The following is a 12,575-nucleotide window of genomic DNA, read 5'->3' as shown; positions in this document are numbered from 1 at the left end:
AGAATAAAATCTGGAGTCAATTTATTCTGACCTTATACCTCTTTCTTATTTCCCACCTGGGATTAGTCTCAGGCCACCAAGGTCTGTCACTTACTGAAACCACAGGAACTGACCTGAATGTGAGCACCTACTGTAAACTGTAAAATGCTATACAAATTCATTTAATGTATGCAAATCACATTTATTAACCCCGGTAATATGCTGGGCATGATGAGGACACTTTGCCTGTGTTATATCATTTGAGCCCCATGGTGGCCCTGCTGCCATGTCTCATTGCCGACATTTGACAGATAGAGAAACAAAGGCTAGGATAGGTTAAAGGGGACAAAAGGGGGACAAGGGGCTGGCAGCAGTCTGAAGCACCCTCTCCTATGTAGCATGAGGTGCATGTGTCCTGCAGAGCTCACCCTTATTGTTGGAGGGGGACTGCTGTACCTAATATTGAGGAGACTCCATGGGGGGAGAGATGGTGCCCCCCTCCTCCCCACCCCAGCCTGGGCTGTTTCCCAGAGCCTGGCTTCTCTGACTGGACAGTGGTGCTTGCATCGCATGACAAGCCTGTCCCCATCAGTGTGCTGGTGGTCACTTGCCTTTCCTGGGGAGCTGCATGTTGGAAGGCTGGGAGGCGGCCAGTGCCTAGAACACCATGACATTGGCTAGGAGGGTTTCGGGTGGAAAAGGTGAGAAGCTACTGTGTTCTTCTAGTGCCGCATATGGGAGACAGGTGGTGCTGGATTCAGGCTCCATCTGAGTGGAGGGAACTGGCCGTGGTCCTGGACCACAACAGCCAGGTCCGTGATTCTCACATATTATGTTTTCTCCATTGGCCTCAGAATCATGGTGCCTTTACACAGCATTTAGGCAAGAGCTGTGATACATTCACAGCCTTTGACTCCATTACTTGTTTTCTGAGAATTTACCCCAAATGGATAATCCTGACTATAGAATGGTTTCCTGCACAAAGAGGAAGAGGAGGCCAATGGAGTCCAGGAGAGCAGGGGACCCAGTGATCTGAGTGGGAGGGTCCTGCTGTAGTGACAGGGAGGGGGTCCTGGGGCCAGCTGGACATGCATCAATCTGCCATGGATGATACCTGTGAGGTCTCACTGAGACTTTTACTCTTTGTCTAAAATGGAGATGATGATGCTTTTTTTTCCTGGGGTCATTAGGAGGATAAAAGGAACTATTGATTGATTAATATCTATCTTTACTTCACAAAGTATTTGAGGTATTTATATAGTAAAAGAGGAAAGGAAGACAAAGAAAAAGTGACTTTTCTATGTATAGCATCATGTCATCTGCAAATAGTGGAAGTTTTACTTGGGTGGGAGATGGGTTGAGATAGGTGAAGGGGATGAAGGGTACCCTGATTGTTGTGAATGCTGGTGATGTATAAAAACATTGAATTGCTGTATTGTACACCTGGAACTAATATCACACTGATTGTAAATTACACTTCAATAAAACAGAGTAATATAATGTTGAAAGAAAGAAAATATACAAATATGCAAATAATCATTACAGTGGGGCCATGAATTAAGTTATTTGTTTCCTGCTGGCCAATGCAAGTGAGAAAGGATCTCAGTGACATGCTCCTTTATCCTTAATTTTAGAGGGGACATAACAGACAAGTGTGTGCCTAGAATAGAACGGGTGCCCTTTACTGATAATTTCCCTTCCCTTTTCCCTATTTGGCCTTTCCCCTACAAACACCTTGTGTTCACTGGTCTACTTATAATAGACTAGAATTCTGTGGCTCAGAGCTGGTGTGGACACACAGGAGGTCAGGGAGACTTGGGAGGGTCCACATGGTCTGTGTTCTTTCATGAGCCTACCTAGGATGCCTAACAGAGGAGCCAGCCTTACCTCCCACCAACAGGGAGGTAGAGAGGCTGTGATGTATTTATTTTGTGTGTTGAGCTTTCATTGATGGAGCCCCCACCCTGTGTCCCACTCTAAGCGAAATAAGAAACTCTCCTTGTTTCTCATATCAATCCTTTGAAGGGGACACTTTTATCATTCCCACCATGTAATTGGAAAATGGAGCCTTGAATAAATAACACATTTAAAGTCACGTGGGCCTGGATGACAGAGCTGGGGTTCCTGTCCAGGACTCCCTAGTCCGAGGCCCTTATGCTTAGCCTGTGAGCTACACTGCTTTTCTTCTTTATGTGTTAATTTGATGAAGGAAGGAGGGGGAGCCTTACTGATAGCATATCTTTTATGTTTCTAACCTACTCTTGGAAAGAAAAGAACCACACTTGCACTTCCATTACTCCTGTGACCTAACGGTTGTCTATCCATCGATTAAACAAATGTATTTTGCCCTCCATATCCAGACTCTGGGAAGACAGCAGGGAATAACCCAGACCAAGTTCCGGCCCTCTGTGGAATTCACATTCTATTGAAGAGACTCATTTCAGGAATGGATTTCAGGAAAAATCATTCTTGTCCATTATTACTTAGAAAATACCTGTAGTCCTTGCCTGCTTCTGATCACTACCTCCGTTCCCGCACTGGCTGTGTGAGTTGTATAATAGTTATCTTCTGCTTAGTACCTATCATGTGCTAGGAAGCCTGGTAGGTACTGTACTTGTTTTCTCATTTGAATGCTGCAATGACTCTACAGGAAAGGTAAACCATGCTTTTTAAAACAGGTTTAAGGTACAACAGAGCGCCTGGGTGGCTCAGTTGGTTAAGCATCCAACTCTTGCTTTTGGCTCAGGTCATGATCTCAGGGTCTTGAGATCATCAAGCCCTGCATCTGGCTCCCTACTCAGCTCAGAGTCTGCTTGGGATTCTCTTCCTCTCCCTTCCGCCCCAACCCCTCCCCCTGTTATCTCTCTCTTTCAAATAAATCTTTAAAAAAAAATCCTAGGGCACAGAGAGGTTGGGTATTTGTCTAAGGTCACACAGCACAATAGGTGATGTGACTGGAATTTAGATCAGGTTTTGTCAACCTAGAGACCATGCCTCCTCTGTTACAGTATGGTACCATTATCAGGTACCAGCCATGGTTCTGCTTCTCAATAGCTTTGGAACAATAGCTTTTCTCCTGGAGACTTCAATAGTCCCTTCTATAAAATGGTAGAGAGTTTTTTTATGTCTATCTTTTATTGGAGTTCGATTTGTCAACATATAGTATAACACCCAGTGCTCATCCCGTCCAGTGCCCCCCTCAGTGCCCTTCACCCATCACCCCATCCCCCTACCCACCTCTCCTTCCACCACCCCTTGTTCGTTTCCCAGAGTTAGGAGTCTCTCATGTTCTGTCTCCCTTTCTGATATTTCCCACTCAGTTCCCCTCCTTTCCCCTATAATCCCTTTCACTGTTTTTATATTCCCCGTATGAAACCGTATAATGTTTGTCCTTCTTCAATTGACTTATTTCACTCAGCATAATACCCTCCAGTTCCATCCACATCAAAACAAATGGTGGGTATTTGTCGTTTCTAATGGCCGAGGAATATTCCATTGTATTCCATAGACCACATCTTCTTTATCCATTCATCTTTCGGTGGACACTGAGGCTCCTTCCACAGTTTGGCTATTGTGGACTTTGCTGCTATAAACATTGGGGTGAAGGTGTCTCGGTTTTTCACTGCATCTGTATCTTTAGGGAAAATCCAAAATGGTAGAGTTAAACAACGTAAGTATTCAGGTACTTCTAAGTCACCTGTTTTCTGATGATGTCTCTGAGAGGGGCGAAGGTGGGAATCTCAAGGGATGCCCAACGGTTCTGAAGGGGCCTGTTTGGCTGGAAAAGTGAAGAAACCTGATTCTCTTAATGCCAACCAGGGTCACTCACTTCCAGAAAATGAAGGAAATTACAACCCCTTCACGAAAAGGCCTGAGGCCCACTGAGGGCACAGGGTTTGCCACATTTCTGTTAAGATTAGCTTACATTTGGAATTCAAAGTCAGCTACCTGGCAACTCAGATGGAGGTGGAAGAGCCTAAACCCGGGTAACTAGGAAGCTGGTTTTGTTGCCAACGACTCCTGGATCCTTCTTAAATTAAGTTTGTTGTGACCTAACATGAACCACCCATCTAATTAGAACTAATTAGGGAGGTGACTCCATGTATGAAGACTAATCCTGCAAAGGAGCAAAATCAAGCTGCTTCTACTCTTCAGCAGCCTTGAAGATGCCTTGCATAATAAGGGCGGAGAACATAAACTTTCCATCCATTTGCGGACTTGAGGAAGTTTGCATTAAGATGTTTTTATTGATTTCATCAAAGCTGTTTTTGTTTTCCTTAAAAGCAGTATTACGGTATCCTAAAAATGGCTCCGATTTTGACGTGAGTCAGTTCTGAAACTGAATCCTGGCTCTGTCATCACCATCTGTTTGTGACAGCACTAGCTAAGGTACCACTAGCCACTCTACTGTAGGTTGACTTTATAAAAGGCTTAATTCTCAGGGCACCTGGGTGGCTCAGTGGTTGAGTATTTGCCTTTGGCTCAGGTTGTGATCCCAGGGTTCTGGGATCAAGTTCTGCATCAGGCTTCCTGAAAGGAGCCTGCTTCTCCCTCTGCCCCTGTCTCTGCCTTTCCCTCTGTGTCTCAAATAAATAAATAAATAAATAAATAAATAAATAAATAAATCTTAAAAAAAAAAAACAAGAAATGGCTTAATTCTCCACCTCTCACAATGTGGTCTTGCTGCTCCTCCCATCAAAAGATGACTCTAACTCTTCACCCTGTGATTATGGTTGCCCTCATGACTTGCTTTGGTCAACAGAATATAAAACTGATATTGTGCAATCCAAATCCTGGGCATCAAAAGGCCATACACACTTTCATTGGGTTTTTTGGATCTGTCACCACCATGAGAACCAGCCTGGCCTGCCTTGCCAGATGGAGGAAGAGCAACCGTGTGGAACAAAGTGAATTATCCCAGTTCAATCTATTCTAGACCATCCAGACTATGCCGACATGAAAACTGACCTCAGATGAATAAGAGAACCCAGTTGAGATGAAATAAAGCCATCAAAATAAGCCAAATGCACCCATGACCCATTAACTGGTGAGAGAATAGATAGTTGTTTCAAGTCACAGTGAGTTTGGGCTGTTATAACAAGATACCATAGACTGGGTAGGTTATACACAATACAAATTTATTCCTCATGGTTCTGGAGTCTGGGAAGTCTGAGATCAGGGTACCGGGATGGTCGGGTTCTGTGATAACCTCTTCTCAGTTGCAGGTGGCTGTCCTTTTGCTGTGCCCTCACGTGTCAGAGAGCAGAAAGAGAGAGCTCCCCGATGTCTCTTATAAGGGTACTAATGCCATTATGAGGTTTTCACTCCCCCACTTCCATGACCTAATACTATCCTATTGAATTTTGGGGAAAAAAAAGAAAAAAAAAGAATTTTGGAGGTGTACAATTTATCCCATAGCAGTCACTAAGTGTGGGAGTGCTTTGTTTCATGCAATAGCTAACTGATAGACACAAGAGAAATAAACTCCTGAATTTCAGTGGTTTGACCACATGAGAACACTTATTTCTTGCTCACATAGAACAACGGTAGAACTCCAGGAGTCAGAAGCCCTAATTGAAGCCTTCCAAGTTTGCCCTGAGTACTGAGGGCAGAAAATGGATGTGAGTGGAAGGGGTATGGGAATTGTTTACGGGAAGCATGTGTACATGCTCTGCTCACTTCTTTAACACAATCATATTACCTAGTTTTTACAATACCTGTATGAAGTAGGTACTGTCTCCACTTTATAGACAAGGAAACTGAGGCAAAGGGAGCTGAAGTCTACAGCCACCAGTTGGGCCACTCATCTAACTGATTCCAAAGACTTGTACCATACCTCTCTAAACATAGCTTGACTAGACTTTAGTCCCCATCCTATGTATCTCAAAGAAAGAAGGGAGGACGGTATTGGTTTATTCCTGCCCACCTCCTCCCCACTGCCCATGACAAATAAGGTGGAGTCACCTGACTTGTGTTCATAGGACCAGAGAATGGTGAATTTGTAATGCCTTCTACAGATGGAAGATGCTATTATTAACTGCTACTCATTCCTAATGAAGGCATGGAGGTGAGCTCCATGATTACCTGGGCTTCTGGTCAGACAGCTGGCAGACCAACCTGTGATGCCTCCTAGAGCCATAGCCTCTAATTCCAGCAGGAAGTTGGATCTTCTTCCCTGGGCAGACAAAATGATACTGGTGCATGGAGCATGCAGCTGGTTTGGGATATGACCAGGATTCAACCCCAGCTGTGCTGGACCCCAAGCTCCTGTTCTTTCACTCCATTTAACTGGACTTGGGCAAGCTTGTCCTGTGAGAACTAGGATGTGTCCCTTACAATGGCTTCCCTAGGCCTTCAAAGTCATCTTTGTTTCCTCCTCCCAGTCTCCTGAACACTGTCTACCCAATCAAGGGGTGGGTGGTGGGAAAGACCTGACCCAAGAGTCATCATGGGTTTTCAGAACGATGGTGGGAATGACCTGTAAATGTCCTGAGAACTGGAGGAACCCTGGTCACCTTGGTGACAGAGAGGAGCCGGGAGACTTGCTGCGAGAGTTTTAACTCCCAGATATTTAATGAATTCAGGTGTGTAGCCAGAGAAGGACAAATAGCCTGTAGTGGTTTTTCTTCTCTTTTCCCTTCTTCCTGCACCTTCCTTTTAGAGAATAGTCACTTCTGCTACAGTCAGTTGGTACTGGAGGTGAGAGGGGGAGGAATAAGCTAGAAAGTCTCTCTGCACGTTGTCCTAAATTTAGTTTCATCTGTGGCTCATCTCACTCAGTAAGGGCTCTCCTGCTGTGTCCCTGGGAGGTAGGAAGTTTGCAGGCACTTCGCTGTACCGTGCAGGTCCAGGTGCTAGTAGTGTTGTTTGGAGTTAGGGCAGCTTTGTAATTTTTTCATCCAATCAGGAACAGAACGTTTTGAAAACAAAAGAGGGCACTATAACGAATTGTACTAGGACACAGGTATGAACTAGGACTGTCCTGGGCAAAGAGGGTTGTATGGTCACCTCCTTCCATGGGCCCAGAACCGATATACCTTATTGAGAAATGGGAACATACCTTTAGATTCACAATGAGCTCTACTGGGATGGATTGGAAAAGTTCAGGATTCAGAGTCAGTCTCAATGGCTGCTTAGGTTCTTAACAAGTCACATACCCTCTATGAACCTCGGTTTATTCATCTGTCAGATGGGGTTGTGATAATTTCCACATTAAGGCCATTGTCAAGATGAGGAGAGAGAAACAAAAAATATTTTGTAAATGTAGTTACTCTCCAAATATTCTGTCCCACCTGGAAGTTCTCTGTGATAAATATATTGCTTTTTTTTTTTTTTACTTTCTTAAATTCCTTTAGCATTTTCCATTTGTATGACCAGTTAAAGACTCAAATATCTACTGGCCCATGCTTTTCCATGGTCACTCATATATTTTTGGCTTTAATAATAACCCTACAAATGCGATAAGCCATTTCTGGAGATTAGACAGCAACTTAAGCACTATTCTTCTTTATTTTATTTATTTGAGAGAGAGAGAGAGAGAGAGAGTGCACAAGTGAGAGAGCAAGTGCAAGTGAGGGGTGTGGAAGGAGAGGGAAAGGGATCCCTGAGTACAGAGCATAGAGCCTGACCTGGGGCTCAATCCCTTGACCCTGAGATCACAACCTGATCTCAGAAATCAGGAGCTTAAGTGACTGAGCCACCCAGGTACCCCATTAAGACCTATTATTTTGATTAATAGTCCCTGCTGCTTAACAGTGGTGTGACTTTCAAGAAGTTACTTAATCTCTCTGTGCCACAGTTTCTTCCCTTCAGGGAAAACAATAATATGTGCCTCTAGGGCTAGAGGGAGGCATAGATGTTTATCCCATGGCTTCCAGGATGGCCCTAGCAAGCCACTATGTATCTCCAGGGGTTCCCAGTTTGAAAATGGTCATTCCACATCATATACTATGTAATCTCCTATTAGTTTACATTCACTCCATGGAGGAGGTCATTTCTTACCAGGAAATATGCCACTGGAACCAAGTGGCAGAGGAATGTCTGCAGAATCTGTTGCCTCCTCACAAGCCTACCATCTTTGTGAGGCACCAAGTTCTTAAGTAAGAAAAGCTGAGTGATGAAGGACATGACATTGGAGGACTGAGTGGGACCTCACAGGAGTGATTTGGTCACCAGAAATTGGGGGAGGGTGCATTGTGATTATTTGGATGCCAAGGCTCAGCAGAAGGAACCCATTTGGCTGGTTAATTACCCTTGAAAGAGTAAGAAGGTCAGAGGAGGCATGGCTGACAAAGTCCATTGAGCCTGCTGGATGGGGGCCAAATCAATCCACATTGACCTCCTCTTTCTCCTCTGGAGGTGTCGGTGGCTGCTTAGGGGGTGGGCACCAGGCAAACATTCTGATGCCTTGGAGAGGCCAGTCTGTGGGGGAGGGTTCTGAGCTTGGAATCAGAAGACCCTGGTTCTAATCCTTTCTTTTCTATTCCCTCAGTGTGTGACTTTGAGCAGGTTGTCTCTTGATCTTAGCCTTCTCCCTAAAAATGAGGGGCTCATCCCAAATGATGCTGGGGAGCCTTCCTGCTCCAACATTCCTTGGCTATTAATTTTGGGAAAGCTGAAGCAGCTCATTATCAACCATAGGTTTGGGATTCATCTCTTAAAAATCTGCCAAGAAACAAGATTGACCATATGTTGAAAATTATTGAAGCTGGATGATGGGTACATGGGGGTTCATCATGCTTTTTGCTTTATTTTTGCATATGTTTGAAATTTTCTATAATAAGGAAAGTTTTAAGAATCTGCAAAAACCTTTTAAAGTTAATGGCAAAATGATCAGATTTAATTCATTTGTGAAAGACCAGAATTTTTCATGCATCAAGTCTGGTAGAACATGGTATAATTTAAGGAAAGCCCACTCGATAAAAACTATCTCTACCACCCACCTTCATACTGCCTGGGGGGCTTCCAACATCAAATCCTTTGAGAGAGAGTGTAGTGGTGGAAAAGAACTGATTTTGGTCTTGTTTGGCCTGGATTTGAATCTCAAGCTTCAGTTTTTTAAATCTGTAAAATGGTAATTATTGTACTGACTTAGTGGGTGTTCGGTGAGGATCAGGAGTGGTATACAAAGTGCTAAGAAAATAGTAGCTCTTATCATGACATCTTGGTTTCCAGGACATTCTTTAAAATGCAACCACTGCAGGGAAAGTCCCAGCCTTGCAAATGAACCTAAATAAATGTATTTGCAAGCCCATAAAATAACATATCTTAATGGGATTGGGGTCCCTGATTTCTAGGGTGGGAAGGCAAGGAAAACCAGGAAAGAGACTGGAGAGGCAGCCAGTGGGTGAAGGGGTAGGGGACTTCAGAGACATTTCCCAGCACTGTCACTTCCTCATATATCCTTACAACAAACATCCATTTTCATACCTAACTTGGGTGCGCCTCTGTACCTTCAATCCTGCAAGAGCTTAGAAGCAGCACCACATAGGGTCAAAAGACATGGATTTTGGTGTCAGAGATCTGGGTTCAAATCCTAATCTGCCATTTCTTAGTTCTGTGAGTTTGGTCAAAATCAAATTTCCTCTGAGACTTTCTTCCTCTTCTCTAAAATATGGAAGGGAATGGATTTTTGAGAGCATTTGATGGAAAATGTTATACTATCACACTTGCAGTAGGGGCTCAGTACTTTTTCCCTTCCTTTTTACCTATAATGGGAAGCTCCAGTGATTCAAATGTCCTCCCTTTTGCATCATGTGACTTGTGCTATTAACCATAGTAGTTCCAGCTGTACCTATTCAGAACAAATGCAATTCTTCTTATCCATTATATCTCTTTAAATTCATGAAAACAATGACCATATTTTATTAGCCCCCTATATCTCCTGCTAACCTCTCCCCACTCCATGACCCATTCTGTACTTTTCACAGTGAAAACTCAGTTAATTTAAACTGATTCCCATGTGTCTACATGTGGTAGGTTATAAAACTGGCCACAAGAATGTTCCTTCCCTGTATCTTCATATTTATATCACTTTGTAATGCTCTTCCCATCAAGAAGTGGAGGTCCTTCTCCTCCCCTTGAATCTGGGGTGGTCAAGTGATGTGTTTGGCCAATGGGACAATAGCACCAACAGACGTGAAAGGCATCTGCAGATTGACACACCCTCTCTTGGGGTCCCTGTTACCAACATCTGGATTCTCCTGAACTACGGTCTATGACAGGCCATGTGCAACTAAGATAAGTCATTGCAGCCAAACTTCTGCAGATGAGAGAGTCTGGCCAAAGCCAGAGAAATCATCCAGGTACCCTGACCCAACTTGCTGGCCCACAGAGTAATGAGTAAAATAAATTGTTGTTGATTTAAGCCACTAAGTTTTGAAGGGTTTGTTTTGCAGAAATCGGATACATCAGGCTTTCAGAACATTTATTCTCCTCTGCCTCCTTGGATATGCCCATTCTGCCCCCAATTGTTTTTTTGGCAATTTTGAGCCATCCATTTTCTTGGAACTTTCTAAATTACTGGGTGCTTGGCACAAGCGGCTCATTCTGTCTGTTCCTGACTTCTTCCTACTAAATTCAAACCATATGGTATAAAAGTACAGATCAATGTCCAAAAAGTCTTTAGAGCCTCTTTGGAAGCTTAAAAAAAATCCCACCTAAAACTTTTGCAAGGAAATCGTGCTTGGCCAAAAAGAAGGAAACTTGAACAGCTTGAGTTCTGCTCAGTTCTTCCTGCAAATGATAAATAATTCTATACTTAGAAGAATTTCTTCTCTAAGTTTGAATTAATAAGGTGGCCTCTGCATGACATTCAATGGGTCTGCATAGAATTTTGGAGCTGGAAGAAGCCTCAGATTTTCTTTGGTCCAACTCTATCTCTCTATATATGGAAACATTTGGATTATGATAGTAGACTGTTGGAAGTGCCGCTGTAGTGGAAGGGCCACAGATTCCCTGAGTCAGAGATCAGTGCTTACAATGGTCGTATTTGGGTTTCTATGGATGTAGGTAGCTTCCTGCTTTTTGGAGTATTAGATGCAAGTGTGTATATAGCAGCCTGGGAATAAAGGTGTAGGGGGAGAGACGTGGTATTGTTGACATCCTATTGGCCATTCTTGAAGCCACTGGACCCAACTATGAGCTGTTTAAGAGCAGGGATGTGGTTTGCTTTTCACTGCGTCTTCAGGTCTGACAAAGTGCTTGGATCAATAGGTCCTTTTCATTTATTCTGCTGTAGACCCTTTATAAGTCAGGTGCAGACTCATTCAGATGCAGTTATGCTGTTGATGAAGAGATGAATAAGACTTGACTCCTGACACGGAGGAGCTCATAGTCTATGAGGGAAGACAGATGCATAAACAAATGATTAAAAGGGACCCTTGACAGAAGTATTGCATCTGGAGCCTTGAGAGTAAAAATCTCACTGCAACTGGTGGACGGTGCAGAGCTGTTTGGTCCCTCTCTTTACTATATGTAGCTACTCTCATGTGTCTGAGACATCAGTGAGGTCTGGAAGCTTGGATCTCACAGCAACCACCATAGGCGGGGAAACTGTGAAAAGGAGAATGGGTGAACTCAAAGGCAATCATAATGCCATGATCATTCCTAAATTCCTATTCCCAAAGTGGGTTATAATCTCCTCCTTGAATTTATTTAAAGAAGTACTGGTTTTTGAAACAAATAAGTCTGAATTTGAACCTAGAGTTTGGTACCCACTCTCCATCTGGGTTTTCTGAGCTTTGACTCTTTGTTTACTAAAGTGGATGTTGATGGTTGGCTTATATCAGTTCTTTAAAAAATGTGGTTAATGAACCACCCTCTATTTGTTTTAAGACCCAAATTCCTGAAAAATATCCAAGATTTAATTAATAAAGAATGAAGATCCTAAGAACACATTAAAGTCTGAAAACTGTTGTTGTGGTAATGGTTTTATTGGCTGAAGGAGAAAGGATAAAGATGGTTTAGGTAAGAATGTCTTTTTACAAGGGAAAACATACTGGATGAAGGAGGGAAAATTCATGGGAGAACTACCAATTACGTGATGATACACTGTGATGGGATTGGGGTACATCACCAAGTCATGAACATGAGAGGGATGTGGTGATATTTATGCTTTAGAAGGAACACAAGGTTGGAAGGATGTGTGACAGAATGTTGGTGCACATCAAATATCCAAGAGCTGTTCTACACTTCCTAGCCTTCTGTGAAATTCTGTTGGGGCCATATAAGGGGTTCTGGTTAAAAGGACATGGACAAAGTGTAAGCCACTTCTAAGAGTTCTAAAATCCTCTTTCTCCCTTTTGTATGAAGAGCTTGGAGGCCACATATTTCAGATGACACAGACAGAAGATGGAAAAAGCCAGGTGGCTCACATCAGATGATGGCACAAGTACGAATATTCATTTACTGTGTCAGGTTATGGACATTCCAGCATTCATCTGTGGCCACAGCAGAGCCTCTCCTGCCTCACTCAGGGGACCAGACTAGAGGCAGAGGGACCAGTTAAGGGGCTGTTTTTATAGCAAAGTCTAGTGATGACAAGGGCCTGGACTGTGATAGAGACTTGTAGATGAAGCAGCAGCAAATCCCAAAAA

This window comes from Vulpes vulpes, chromosome 13, assembly GCF_048418805.1.
Source record: "Vulpes vulpes isolate BD-2025 chromosome 13, VulVul3, whole genome shotgun sequence".
Taxonomy (NCBI): domain Eukaryota; kingdom Metazoa; phylum Chordata; class Mammalia; order Carnivora; family Canidae; genus Vulpes; species Vulpes vulpes.
The sequence above is the reverse complement of the archived record's forward strand: the minus strand, read 5'-3'. Positions refer to the sequence as shown.